Source organism: Triturus cristatus, chromosome 11, assembly GCF_964204655.1.
Source record: "Triturus cristatus chromosome 11, aTriCri1.1, whole genome shotgun sequence".
In the NCBI taxonomy this organism is placed as follows: Eukaryota; Metazoa; Chordata; class Amphibia; order Caudata; family Salamandridae; genus Triturus; species Triturus cristatus.
In genome coordinates, this window is record NC_140594.1 from 1,140,494,960 (window position 1) to 1,140,509,270 (window position 14,311).

The 14,311-nt window shown below is 44.6% G+C and overlaps 7 non-coding genes across 7 annotated transcripts; all 7 read left to right on the top strand.

The window, feature by feature from the left end:
• The first annotated feature begins 1,130 nt into the window (after nucleotides 1–1,130).
• TRNAG-CCC (transfer RNA glycine (anticodon CCC)) lies at nucleotides 1,131–1,202 on the top strand. The gene has a single exon. It is a non-coding gene; the product is annotated as a tRNA-Gly (tRNA).
• A 1,527-nt stretch (nucleotides 1,203–2,729) lies between these two features.
• On the top strand, nucleotides 2,730–2,801 carry TRNAG-CCC (transfer RNA glycine (anticodon CCC)). The gene has a single exon. It is a non-coding gene; the product is annotated as a tRNA-Gly (tRNA).
• A 1,515-nt stretch (nucleotides 2,802–4,316) lies between these two features.
• TRNAG-CCC (transfer RNA glycine (anticodon CCC)) lies at nucleotides 4,317–4,388 on the top strand. The gene has a single exon. It is a non-coding gene; the product is annotated as a tRNA-Gly (tRNA).
• Nucleotides 4,389–5,904: 1,516 nt separating this feature from the next.
• Nucleotides 5,905–5,976, top strand: TRNAG-CCC (transfer RNA glycine (anticodon CCC)). The gene has a single exon. It is a non-coding gene; the product is annotated as a tRNA-Gly (tRNA).
• Nucleotides 5,977–9,102: 3,126 nt separating this feature from the next.
• TRNAG-CCC (transfer RNA glycine (anticodon CCC)) lies at nucleotides 9,103–9,174 on the top strand. The gene has a single exon. It is a non-coding gene; the product is annotated as a tRNA-Gly (tRNA).
• A 3,126-nt stretch (nucleotides 9,175–12,300) lies between these two features.
• TRNAG-CCC (transfer RNA glycine (anticodon CCC)) lies at nucleotides 12,301–12,372 on the top strand. The gene has a single exon. It is a non-coding gene; the product is annotated as a tRNA-Gly (tRNA).
• A 1,516-nt stretch (nucleotides 12,373–13,888) lies between these two features.
• Nucleotides 13,889–13,960, top strand: TRNAG-CCC (transfer RNA glycine (anticodon CCC)). The gene has a single exon. It is a non-coding gene; the product is annotated as a tRNA-Gly (tRNA).
• The last annotated feature ends 351 nt before the right edge of the window (nucleotides 13,961–14,311 follow it).

Here is a 14,311-nt window from a genome sequence, read left to right on the forward strand (position 1 = left end):
TCACCTGAATGCAGCGCCACCTTGTAGCCATCGGATGTAACTGCAGCTCACAAAATGTTATATCAGAGAGCAAGTTGAGAGGACTCCAAGAGGCAGATGTCCATGGAAAGAGCCTCTCACGACTGCAGGAAGGTTGGATATTTCAAGATGGCAACATTTCCTGTCCAATGTCCTCACGTCCCGAACGCTCCCAAACGCTCAAAAGCCTCGCCCTCACCGGGTAGATCTCTGGCTCCCAGTTAAAATCAAATCCTGAGCATGCTAGCGCTAGGATCAAAGAGAGAGGAGAGGGTTAGAGAGCTGCTATCTTGGTAAAGGCCTGAAACTGCTAGTTCCCAAGAGGGTCTGCACTTTCAGTTATGACTTACTGTGAGACGAGAAGATGAAGATTTTCTGCACCCAGCATACATTGCAGCATGCTTAGGCAAATGAGGAGCGAGACCCACCAATCCCTCGCCACTTCGCTGAAAGCTCCTCATCTGCATAAAGAGAACACTTTTACAAGGGAGCAGAGTGGCGCAGCGGAAGCGTGCTGGGCCCATAACCCAGAGGTCGATGGATCGAAACCATCCTCTTCTATAATATTTCTTGTTTTTTCTTCTGAGGACCAATCTGTCATTTCCACGCTACCAGCAAGGAAAAGCGCAGGCTTGTGCTAGCTATGTGAGAAAAGACTTCTCAACTATCTGTCTCTGCTGAAATACAAGAGAGTGATCGCCAAAGGATCAACCCCATACTTTGAAAGTAAAGATACCCAATTATAAGCATAAATGACTGGTGGGACCGTCACACGTTTTTCTGGGCATGCTTTGAATGTCATTCTTGCCTTTTCGTTCTGCTCTTATCATTCTCCTGGGCATTTCATGGAAGGCACTCTCTTTCTCTTCGCTGCTTTGCTTCCAATGCTGCCTAAATATGTTCATTTCCACTATTTGTACTACTGCTTTCCATTTCTTCTCTTCTGCACAGATTTGGCCTTGGTTTCAATCCCCAGTTCCTTACCCTCTACAAGAAACTTTCTACTGCTTTTCATGTTGGTATCTAAACCAAATGCACCATTGAAACTGGTGCAAGATAGTCATTGAACTCGGGGTTGTAATCTTTAGAACCGAGAACACCCACATCATAGGGCGTTGGTGGTATAGTGGTGAGCATAGCTGCTTCCCAAGCAGTTGACCCGGGTTCGATTCCCGGCCAATGCAGTGCAAATTTTTATATGTTCTCCAAGCAGGATTTGTTTTAATGCAACATGTCACAAAACGGAAATATCATGAACAGATTAATCAGACGTTAAATAAAAAAAAAAATGAAATACTTAGGCAGGCATCTCGATCGCCCCATCTGCTACATTAATTGTCCTATTAGATGCTATTTTTCAAAAAGCAGAGTCACCACTCACATGTGCTGGTAATAAATATGTTGCGGGCGGTAGACAATGAAAGGGCTGAACCCCGACCAGACATTCTAACTCTAGCATCTCTATATTAAAAAGCATTTCTAGGCAATATCTAGCATGTGAATAAAAGTAGGCAAGATCCACCGATGAATATGGCAAAAGTCCCCAACGATTTTGTGCACACTTGTTCTCTCACCTGAATGCAGCGCCACCTTGTAGCCATCGGATGTAACTGCAGCTCACAAAATGTTATATCAGAGAGCAAGTTGAGAGGACTCCAAGAAGCAGATGTCCATGGAAAGAGCCTCTCACGACAGCAGGAAGGTTGGATATTTCAAGATGGCAACATTTCCTGTCCAACGTCCTCACGTCCCGAACGCTCCCAAACACTCAAAAGCCTCACACCGGGCAAGCCCTCACCGGGTAGATCTCTGGCTCCCAGTTAAAATCAAATCCTGAGCATGCTAGCGCTAGGATCAAAGAGAGAGGAGAGGGTTAGAGAGCTGCTATCTTGGTAAAGGCCTGAAACTGCTAGTTCCCAAGAGGGTCTGCACTTTCAGTTATGACTGACTGTGAGACGAGAAGATGAAGATTTTCTGCACCCAGCATACATTGCAGCATGCTTAGGCAAATGAGGAGCGAGACCCACCAATCCCTCGCCACTTCGCTGAAAGCTCCTCATCTGCATAAAGAGAACACTTTTACAAGGGAGCAGAGTGGCGCAGCGGAAGCGTGCTGGGCCCATAACCCAGAGGTCGATGGATCGAAACCATCCTCTGCTATAATATTTCTTGTTTTTTCTTCTGAGGACCAATCTGTCATTTCCACGCTACCAGCAAGGAAAAGCGCAGGCTTGTGCTAGCTATGTGAGAAAAGACTTCTCAACTATCTGTCTCTGCTGAAATACAAGAGAGTGATCGCCAAAGGATCAACCCCATACTTTGAAAGTAAAGATACCCAATTATAAGCATAAATGACTGGTGGGACCGTCACACGTTTTTCTGGGCATGCTTTGAATGTCATTCTTGCCTTTTCGTTCTGCTCTTATCATTCTCCTGGGCATTTCATGGAAGGCACTCTCTTTCTCTTCGCTGCTTTGCTTCCAATGCTGCCTAAATATGTTCATTTCCACTATTTGTACTACTGCTTTCCATTTCTTCTCTTCTGCACAGATTTGGCCTTGGTTTCAATCCCCAGTTCCTTACCCTCTACAAGAAACTTTCTACTGCTTTTCATGTTGGTATCTAAACCAAATGCACCATTGAAACTGGTGCAAGATAGTCATTGAACTCGGGGTTGTAATCTTTAGAACCGAGAACACCCACATCATAGGGCGTTGGTGGTATAGTGGTGAGCATAGCTGCTTCCCAAGCAGTTGACCCGGGTTCGATTCCCGGCCAATGCAGTGCAAATTTTTATATGTTCTCCAAGCAGGATTTGTTTTAATGCAACATGTCACAAAACGGAAATATCATGAACAGATTAATCAGACGTTAAATTAAAAAAAAAATGAAATACTTAGGCAGGCATCTCGATCGCCCCATCTGCTACATTAATTGTCCTATTAGATGTTATTTTCCAAAAAGCAGAGTCACCACTCACATGTGCTGGTAATAAATATGTTGCGGGCGGTAGACAATGAAAGGGCTGAACCCCGACCAGACATTCTAACTCTAGCATCTCTATATTAAAAAGCATTTCTAGGCAATATCTAGCATGTGAATAAAAGTAGGCAAGATCCACCGATGAATCTGGCAAAAGTCCCCAACGATTTTGTGCACACTTGTTCTCTCACCTGAATGCAGTGCCACCTTGTAGCCATCGGATGTAACTGCAGCTCACAAAATGTTATATCAGAGAGCAAGTTGAGAGGACTCCAAGAAGCAGATGTCCATGGAAAGAGCCTCTCACGACAGCAGGAAGGTTGGATATTTCAAGATGGCAACATTTCCTGTCCAATGTCCTCACGTCCCGAACGCTCCCAAACACTCAAAAGCCTCCCCTCACCGGGTAGATCTCTGGCTCCCAGTTAAAATCAAATCCTGAGCATGCTAGCGCTAGGATCAAAGAGAGAGGAGAGGGTTAGAGAGCTGCTATCTTGGTAAAGGCCTGAAACTGCTAGTTCCCAAGAGGGTCTGCACTTTCAGTTATGACTGACTGTGAGACGAGAAGATGAAGATTTTCTGCACCCAGCATACATTGCAGCATGCTTAGGCAAATGAGGAGCGAGACCCACCAATCCCTCGCCACTTCGCTGAAAGCTCCTCCTCTGCATAAAGAGAACACTTTTACAAGGGAGCAGACTGGCGCAGCAGAAGCGTGCTGGGCCCATAACCCAGAGGTCGATGGATCGAAACCATCCTCTGCTATAATATTTCTTGTTTTTTCTTCTGAGAACCAATCTGTCATTTCCACGCTACCAGCAAGGAAAAGCGCAGGCTTGTGCTAGCTATGTGAGAAAAGACTTCTCAACTATCTGTCTCTGCTGAAATACAAGAGAGTGATCGCCAAAGGATCAACCTCATACTTTGAAAGTAAAGATACCCAATTATAAGCATAAATGACTGGTGGGACCGTCACACGTTTTTCTGGGCATGCTTTGAATGTCATTCTTGCCTTTTCGTTCTGCTCTTATCATTCTCCTGGGCATTTCATGGAAGGCACTCTCTTTCTCTTCGCTGCTTTGCTTCCAATGCTGCCTAAATATGTTCATTTCCACTATTTGTACTACTGCTTTCCATTTCTTCTCTTCTGCACAGATTTGGCCTTGGTTTCAATCCCCAGTTCCTTACCCTCTACAAGAAACTTTCTACTGCTTTTCATGTTGGTATCTAAACCAAATGCACCATTGAAACTGGTGCAAGATAGTCATTGAACTCGGGGTTGTAATCTTTAGAACCGAGAGCAACCACATCATAGGGCGTTGGTGGTATAGTGGTGAGCATAGCTGCTTCCCAAGCAGTTGACCCGGGTTCGATTCCCGGCCAATGCAGTGCAAATTTTTATATGTTCTCCAAGCAGGATTTGTTTTAATGCAACATGTCACAAAACGGAAATATCATGAACAGATTAATCAGACGTTAAATTTAAAAAAAAATGAAATACTTAGGCAGGCATCTCGATCGCCCCATCTGCTACATTAATTGTCCTATTAGATGCTATTTTCCAAAAAGCAGAGTCACCACTCACATGTGCTGGTAATAAATATGTTGCGGGCGGTAGACAATGAAAGGGCTGAACCCCGACCAGACATTCTAACTCTAGCATCTCTATATTAAAAAGCATTTCTAGGCAATATCTAGCATGTGAATAAAAGTAGGCAAGATCCACCGATGAATCTGGCAAAAGTCCCCAACGATTTTGTGCACACTTGTTCTCTCACCTGAATGCAGTGCCACCTTGTAGCCATCGGATGTAACTGCAGCTCACAAAATGTTATATCAGAGAGCAAGTTGAGAGGACTCCAAGAAGCAGATGTCCATGGAAAGAGCCTCTCACGACAGTAGGAAGGTTGGATATTTCTAGATGGCAACATTTCCTGTCCAATGTCCTCACGTCCCGAACGCTCCCAAACACTCAAAAGCCTCGCCCTCACCGGGTAGATCTCTGGCTCCCAGTTAAAATCAAATCCTGAGCATGCTAGCGCTAGGATCAAAGAGAGAGGAGAGGGTTAGAGAGCTGCTATCTTGGTAAAGGCCTGAAACTGCTAGTTCCCAAGAGGGTCTGCACTTTCAGTTATGACTGACTGTGAGACGAGAAGATGAAGATTTTCTGCACCCAGCATACATTGCAGCATGCTTAGGCAAATGAGGAGCGAGACCCACCAATCCCTCGCCACTTCGCTGAAAGCTCCTCCTCTGCATAAAGAGAACACTTTTACAAGGGAGCAGACTGGCGCAGCAGAAGCGTGTTGGGCCCATAACCCAGAGGTCGATGGATCGAAACCATCCTCTGCTATAATATTTCTTGTTTTTTCTTCTGAGAACCAATCTGTCATTTCCACGCTACCAGCAAGGAAAAGCGCAGGCTTGTGCTAGCTACGTGAGAAAAGACTTCTCAACTATCTGTCTCTGCTGAAATACAAGAGAGTGATCGCCAAAGGATCAACCTCATACTTTGAAAGTAAAGATACCCAATTATAAGCATAAATGACTGGTGGGACCATCACACGTTTTTCTGGGCATGCTTTGAATGTCATTCTTGCCTTTTCGTTCTGCTCTTATCATTCTCCTGGGCATTTCATGGAAGGCACTCTCTTTCTCTTCGCTGCTTTGCTTCCAATGCTGCCTAAATATGTTCATTTCCACTATTTGTACTACTGCTTTCCATTTCTTCTCTTCTGCACAGATTTGGCCTTGGTTTCAATCCCCAGTTCCTTACCCTCTACAAGAAACTTTCTACTGCTTTTCATGTTGGTATCTAAACCAAATGCACCATTGAAACTGGTGCAAGATAGTCATTGAACTCGGGGTTGTAATCTTTAGAACCGAGAGCAACCACATCATAGGGCGTTGGTGGTATAGTGGTGAGCATAGCTGCTTCCCAAGCAGTTGACCCGGGTTCGATTCCCGGCCAATGCAGTGCAAATTTTTATATGTTCTCCAAGCAGGATTTGTTTTAATGCAACATGTCACAAAACGGAAATATCATGAACAGATTAATCAGACGTTAAATTTAAAAAAAAATGAAATACTTAGGCAGGCATCTCGATCGCCCCATCTGCTACATTAATTGTCCTATTAGATGCTATTTTCCAAAAAGCAGAGTCACCACTCACATGTGCTGGTAATAAATATGTTGCGGGCGGTAGACAATGAAAGGGCTGAACCCCGACCAGACATTCTAACTCTAGCATCTCTATATTAAAAAGCATTTCTAGGCAATATCTAGCATGTGAATAAAAGTAGGCAAGATCCACCAATGAATCTGGCAAAAGTCCCCAACGATTTTGTGCACACTTGTTCTCTCACCTGAATGCAGCACCACCTTGTAGCCATCGGATGTAACTGCAGCTCACAAAATGTTATATCAGAGAGCAAGTTGAGAGGACTCCAAGAGGCAGATGTCCATGGAAAAAGCCTCTCACGAAAGCAGGAAGGTTGGATATTTCAAGATGGCAACATTTCCTGTCCAATGTCCTCACGTCCCGAACGCTCCCAAACGCTCAAAAGCCTCACACCGGACAAGCCCTCACCGGGTAGATCTCCGGCTCCCAGTTAAAATCAAATCCTGAGCATGCTAGCGCTAGGATCAAAGAGAGAGGAGAGGGTTAGAGAGCTGCTATCTTGGTAAAGGCCTGAAACTGCTAGTTCCCAAGAGGGTCTGCACTTTCAGTTATGACTTACTGTGAGACGAGAAGATAAAGATTTTCTGCACCCAGCATACATTGCAGCATGCTTAGGCAAATGAGGAGCGAGACCCACCAATCCCTCGCCACTTCGCTGAAAGCTCCTCATCTGCATAAAGAGAACACTTTTACAAGGGAGCAGAGTGGCGCAGCGGAAGCGTGCTGGGCCCATAACCCAGAGGTCGATGGATCGAAACCATCCTCTGCTATAATATTTCTTGTTTTTTCTTCTGAGGACCAATCTGTCATTTCCACGCTACCAGCAAGGAAAAGCGCAGGCTTGTGCTAGCTATGTGAGAAAAGACTTCTCAACTATCTGTCTCTGCTGAAATACAAGAGAGTGATCGCCAAAGGATCAACCCCATACTTTGAAAGTAAAGATACCCAATTATAAGCATAAATGACTGGTGGGACCGTCACACGTTTTTCTGGGCATGCTTTGAATGTCATTCTTGCCTTTTCGTTCTGCTCTTATCATTCTCCTGGGCATTTCATGGAAGGCACTCTCTTTCTCTTCGCTGCTTTGCTTCCAATGCTGCCTAAATATGTTCATTTCCACTATTTGCACTACTGCTTTCCATTTCTTCTCTTCTGCACAGATTTGGCCTTGGTTTCAATCCCCAGTTCCTTACCCTCTACAAGAAACTTTCTACTGCTTTTCATGTTGGTATCTAAACCAAATGCACCATTGAAACTGGTGCAAGATAGTCATTGAACTCGGGGTTGTAATCTTTAGAACCGAGAGCACCCACATCATAGGGCGTTGGAGGTATAGTGGTGAGCATAGCTGCTTCCCAAGCAGTTGACCCGGGTTCGATTCCCAGCCAATGCAGTGCAAATTTTTATATGTTCTCCAAGCAGGATTTGTTTTAATGCAACATGTCACAAAACGGAAATATCATGAACAGATTAATCAGACGTTAAATTTAAAAAAAAATGAAATACTTAGGCAGGCATCTCGATCGCCCCATCTGCTACATTAATTGTCCTATTAGATGCTATTTTCCAAAAAGCAGAGTCACCACTCACATGTGTTGGTAATAAATATGTTGCGGGCGGTAGACAATGAAAGGGCTGAACCCCGACCAGACATTCTAACTCTAGCATCTCTATATTAAAAAGCATTTCTAGGCAATATCTAGCATGTGAATAAAAGTAGGCAAGATCCACCGATGAATCTGGCAAAAGTCTCCAACGATTTTGTGCACACTTGTTCTCTCACCTGAATGCAGCGCCACCTTGTAGCCATCGGATGTAACTGCAGCTCACAAAATGTTATATCAGAGAGCAAGTTGAGAGGACTCCAAGAGGCAGATGTCCATGGAAAGAGCCTCTCACGACAGCAGGAAGGTTGGATATTTCAAGATGGCAACATTTCCTGTCCAATGTCCTCACATCCCGAACGCTCCCAAACGCTCAAAAGCCTCACACCGGACAAGCCCTCACCGGGTAGATCTCTGGCTCCCAGTTAAAATCAAATCCTGAGCATGCTAGCGCTAGGATCAAAGAGAGAGGAGAGGGTTAGAGAGCTGCTATCTTGGTAAAGGCCTGAAACTGCTAGTTCCCAAGAGGGTCTGCACTTTCAGTTAGGACTTACTGTGAGACGAGAAGATGAAGATTTTCTGCACCCAGCATACATTGCAGCATGCTTAGGCAAATGAGGAGCGAGACCCACCAATCCCTCGCCACTTCGCTGAAAGCTCCTCATCTGCATAAAGAGAACACTTTTACAAGGGAGCGGAGTGGCGCAGCGGAAGCGTGCTGGGCCCATAACACAGAGGTCGATGGATCGAAACCATCCTCTGCTATAATATTTCTTGTTTTGTCTTCTGAGGACCAATCTGTCATTTCCACGCTACCAGCAAGGAAAAGCGCAGGCTTGTGCTAGCTATGTGAGAAAAGACTTCTCAACTATCTGTCTCTGCTGAAATACAAGAGAGTGATCGCCAAAGGATCAACCCCATACTTTGAAAGTAAAGATACCCAATTATAAGCATAAATGACTGGTGGGACCGTCACACGTTTTTCTGGGCATGCTTTGAATGTCATTCTTGCCTTTTCGTTCTGCTCTTATCATTCTCCTGGGCATTTCATGGAAGGCACTCTCTTTCTCTTCGCTGCTTTGCTTCCAATGCTGCCTAAATATGTTCATTTCCACTATTTGTACTACTGCTTTCCATTTCTTCTCTTCTGCACAGATTTGGCCTTGGTTTCAATCCCCAGTTCCTTACCCTCTACAAGAAACTTTCTACTGCTTTTCATGTTGGTATCTAAACCAAATGCACCATTGAAACTGGTGCAAGATAGTCATTGAACTCGGGGTTGTAATCTTTAGAACCGAGAGCACCCACATCATAGGGCGTTGGTGGTATAGTGGTGAGCATAGCTGCTTCCCAAGCAGTTGACCCGGGTTCGATTCCCGGCCAATGCAGTGCAAATTTTTATATGTTCTCCAAGCAGGATTTGTTTTAATGCAACATGTCACAAAACGGAAATATCATGAACAGATTAATCAGACGTTAAATTAAAAAAAAAATGAAATACTTAGGCAGGCATCTCGATCGCCCCATCTGCTACATTAATTGTCCTATTAGATGCTATTTTCCAAAAAGCAGAGTCACCACTCACATGTGCTGGTAATAAATATGTTGCGGGCGGTAGACAATGAAAGGGCTGAACCCCGACCAGACATTCTAACTCTAGCATCTCTATATTAAAAAGCATTTCTAGGCAATATCTAGCATGTGAATAAAAGTAGGCAAGATCCACCGATGAATCTGGCAAAAGTCCCCAACGATTTTGTGCACACTTGTTCTCTCACCTGAATGCAGCGCCACCTTGTAGCCATCGGATGTAACTGCAGCTCACAAAATGTTATATCAGAGAGCAAGTTGAGAGGACTCCAAGAAGCAGATGTCCATGGAAAGAGCCTCTCACGACAGCAGGAAGGTTGGATATTTCAAGATGGCAACATTTCCTGTCCAATGTCCTCACATCCCGAACGCTCCCAAACACTCAAAAGCCTCACACCGGGCAAGCCCTCACCGGGTAGATCTCTGGCTCCCAGTTAAAATCAAATCCTGAGCATGCTAGCGCTAGGATCAAAGAGAGAGGAGAGGGTTAGAGAGCTGCTATCTTGGTAAAGGCCTGAAACTGCTAGTTCCCAAGAGGGTCTGCACTTTCAGTTATGACTGACTGTGAGACGAGAAGATGAAGATTTTCTGCACCCAGCATACATTGCAGCATGCTTAGGCAAATGAGGAGCGAGACCCACCAATCCCTCGCCACTTCGCTGAAAGCTCCTCCTCTGCATAAAGAGAACACTTTTACAAGGGAGCAGACTGGCGCAGCGGAAGCGTGCTGGGCCCATAACCCAGAGGTCGATGGATCGAAACCATCCTCTGCTATAATATTTCTTGTTTTTTCTTCTGAGAACCAATCTGTCATTTCCACGCTACCAGCAAGGAAAAGCGCAGGCTTGTGCTAGCTATGTGAGAAAAGACTTCTCAACTATCTGTCTCTGCTGAAATACAAGAGAGTGATCGCCAAAGGATCAACCCCATACTTTGAAAGTAAAGATACCCAATTATAAGCATAAATGACTGGTGGGACCGTCACACGTTTTTCTGGGCATGCTTTGAATGTCATTCTTGCCTTTTCGTTCTGCTCTTATCATTCTCCTGGGCATTTCATGGAAGGCACTCTCTTTCTCTTCGCTGCTTTGCTTCCAATGCTGCCTAAATATGTTCATTTCCACTATTTGTACTACTGCTTTCCATTTCTTCTCTTCTGCACAGATTTGGCCTTGGTTTCAATCCCCAGTTCCTTACCCTCTACAAGAAACTTTCTACTGCTTTTCATGTTGGTATCTAAACCAAATGCACCATTGAAACTGGTGCAAGATAGTCATTGAACTCGGGGTTGTAATCTTTAGAACCGAGAGCAACCACATCATAGGGCGTTGGTGGTATAGTGGTGAGCATAGCTGCTTCCCAAGCAGTTGACCCGGGTTCTATTCCCGGCCAATGCAGTGCAAATTTTTATATGTTCTCCAAGCAGGATTTGTTTTAATGCAACATGTCACAAAACGGAAATATCATGAACAGATTAATCAGACGTTAAATTAAAAAAAAAATGAAATACTTAGGCAGGCATCTCGATCGCCCCATCTGCTACATTCATTGTCCTATTAGATGCTATTTTCCAAAAAGCAGAGTCACCACTCACATGTGCTGGTAATAAATATGTTGCGGGCGGTAGACAATGAAAGGGCTGAACCCCGACCAGACATTCTAACTCTAGCATCTCTATATTAAAAAGCATTTCTAGGCAATATCTAGCATGTGAATAAAAGTAGGCAAGATCCACCGATGAATCTGGCAAAAGTCCCCAACGATTTTGTGCACACTTGTTCTCTCACCTGAATGCAGCGCCACCTTGTAGCCATCGGATGTAACTGCAGCTCACAAAATGTTATATCAGAGAGCAAGTTGAGAGGACTCCAAGAGGCAGATGTCCATGGAAAGAGCCTCTCACGACAGCAGGAAGGTTGGGTATTTCAAGATGGCAACATTTCCTGTCCAACGGCCTCACGTCCCGAACGCTCCCAAACGCTCAAAAGCCTCACACCGGGCAAGCCCTCACCGGGTAGAGCTCTGGCTCCCAGTTAAAATCAAATCCTGAGCATGCTAGCGCTAGGATCAAAGAGAGAGGAGAGGGTTAGAGAGCTGCTATCTTGGTAAAGGCCTGAAACTGCTAGTTCCCAAGAGGGTCTGCACTTTCAGTTATGACTGACTGTGAGACGAGAAGATGAAGATTTTCTGCTCCCAGCATACATTGCAGCATGCTTAGGCAAATGAGGAGCGAGACCCACCAATCCCTCGCCACTTTGCTGAAAGCTCCTCATCTGCATAAAGAGAACACTTTTACAAGGGAGCAGAGTGGCGCAGCGGAAGCGTGCTGGGCCCATAACCCAGAGGTCGATGGATCGAAACCATCCTCTGCTATAATATTTCTTGTTTTTTCTTCTGAGGACCAATCTGTCATTTCCACGCTACCAGCAAGGAAAAGCGCAGGCTTGTGCTAGCTATGTGAGAAAAGACTTCTCAACTATCTGTCTCTGCTGAAATACAAGAGAGTGATCGCCAAAGGATCAACCCCATACTTTGAAAGTAAAGATACCCAATTATAAGCATAAATGACTGGTGGGACCGTCACACGTTTTTCTGGGCATGCTTTGAATGTCATTCTTGCCTTTTCGTTCTGCTCTTATCATTCTCCTGGGCATTTCATGGAAGGCACTCTCTTTCTCTTCGCTGCTTTGCTTCCAATGCTGCCTAAATATGTTCATTTCCACTATTTGTACTACTGCTTTCCATTTCTTCTCTTCTGCACAGATTTGGCCTTGGTTTCAATCCCCAGTTCCTTACCCTCTACAAGAAACTTTCTACTGCTTTTCATGTTGGTATCTAAACCAAATGCACCATTGAAACTGGTGCAAGATAGTCATTGAACTCGGGGTTGTAATCTTTAGAACCGAGAGCACCCACATCATAGGGCGTTGGTGGTATAGTGGTGAGCATAGCTGCTTCCCAAGCAGTTGACCCGGGTTCGATTCCCGGCCAATGCAGTGCTAATTTTTATATGTTCTCCAAGCAGGATTTGTTTTAATGCAACATGTCACAAAACGGAAATATCATGAACAGATTAATCAGACGTTAAATTAAAAAAAAAATGAAATACTTAGGCAGGCACCTCGATCGCCCCATCTGCTACATTAATTGTCCTATTAGACGCTATTTTCCAAAAAGCAGAGTCACCACTCACATGTGCTGGTAATAAATATGTTGCGGGCGGTAGACAATGAAAGGGCTGAACCCCGACCAGACATTCTAACTCTAGCATCTCTATATTAAAAAGCATTTCTAGGCAATATCTAGCATGTGAATAAAAGTAGGCAAGATCCACCGATGAATCTGGCAAAAGTCCCCAACGATTTTGTGCACACTTGTTCTCTCACCTGAATGCAGCGCCACCTTGTAGCCATCGGATGTAACTGCAGCTCACAAAATGTTATATCAGAGAGCAAGTTGAGAGGACTCCAAGAGGCAGATGTCCATGGAAAGAGCCTCTCACGACAGCAGGAAGGTTGGATATTTCAAGATGGCAACATTTCCTGTCCAATGTCCTCACGTCCCGAACGCTCCCAAACGCTCAAAAGCCTCGCCCTCACCGGGTAGATCTCTGGCTCCCAGTTAAAATCAAATCCTGAGCATGCTAGCGCTAGGATCAAAGAGAGAGGAGAGGGTTAGAGAGCTGCTATCTTGGTAAAGGCCTGAAACTGCTAGTTCCCAAGAGGGTCTGCACTTTCAGTTATGACTGACTGTGAGACGAGAAGATGAAGATTTTCTGCACCCAGCATACATTGCAGCATGCTTAGGCAAATGAGGAGCGAGACCCACCAATCCCTCGCCACTTCGCTGAAAGCTCCTCCTCTGCATAAAGAGAACACTTTTACAAGGGAGCAGAGTGGCGCAGCGGAAGCGTGCTGGGCCCATAACCCAGAGGTCGATGGATCGAAACCATCCTCTGCTATAATATTTCTTGTTTTTTCTTCTGAGAACCAATCTGTCATTTCCACGCTACCAGCAAGGAAAAGCGCAGGCTTGTGCTAGCTATGTGAGAAAAGACTTCTCAACTATCTGTCTCTGCTGAAATACAAGAGAGTGATCGCCAAAGGATCAACCCCATACTTTGAAAGTAAAGATACCCAATTATAAGCATAAATGACTGGTGGGAACGTCACACGTTTTTCTGGGCATGCTTTGAATGTCATTCTTGCCTTTTCGTTCTGCTCTTATCATTCTCCTGGGCATTTCATGGAAGGCACTCTCTTTCTCTTCGCTGCTTTGCTTCCAATGCTGCCTAAATATGTTCATTTCCACTATTTGTACTACTGCTTTCCATTTCTTCTCTTCTGCACAGATTTGGCCTTGGTTTCAATCCCCAGTTTCTTACCCTCTACAAGAAACTTTCTACTGCTTTTCATGTTGGTATCTAAACCAAATGCACCATTGAAACTGGTGCAAGATAGTCATTGAACTCGGGGTTGTAATCTTTAGAACCGAGAGCACCCACATCATAGGGCGTTGGTGGTATAGTGGTGAGTATAGCTGCTTCCCAAGCAGTTGACCCGGGTTCGATTCCCGGCCAATGCAGTGCAAATTTTTATATGTTCTCCAAGCAGGATTTGTTTTAATGCAACATGTCACAAAACGGAAATATCATGAACAGATTAATCAGACGTTAAATTAAAAAAAAAATGAAATACTTAGGCAGGCATCTCGATCGCCCCATCTGCTACATTCATTGTCCTATTAGATGCTATTTTCCAAAAAGCAGAGTCACCACTCACATGTGCTGGTAATAAATATGTTGCGGGCGGTAGACAATGAAAGGGCTGAACCCCGACCAGACATTCTAACTCTAGCATCTCTATATTAAAAAGCATTTCTAGGCAATATCTAGCATGTGAATAAAAGTAGGCAAGATCCACCGATGAATCTGGC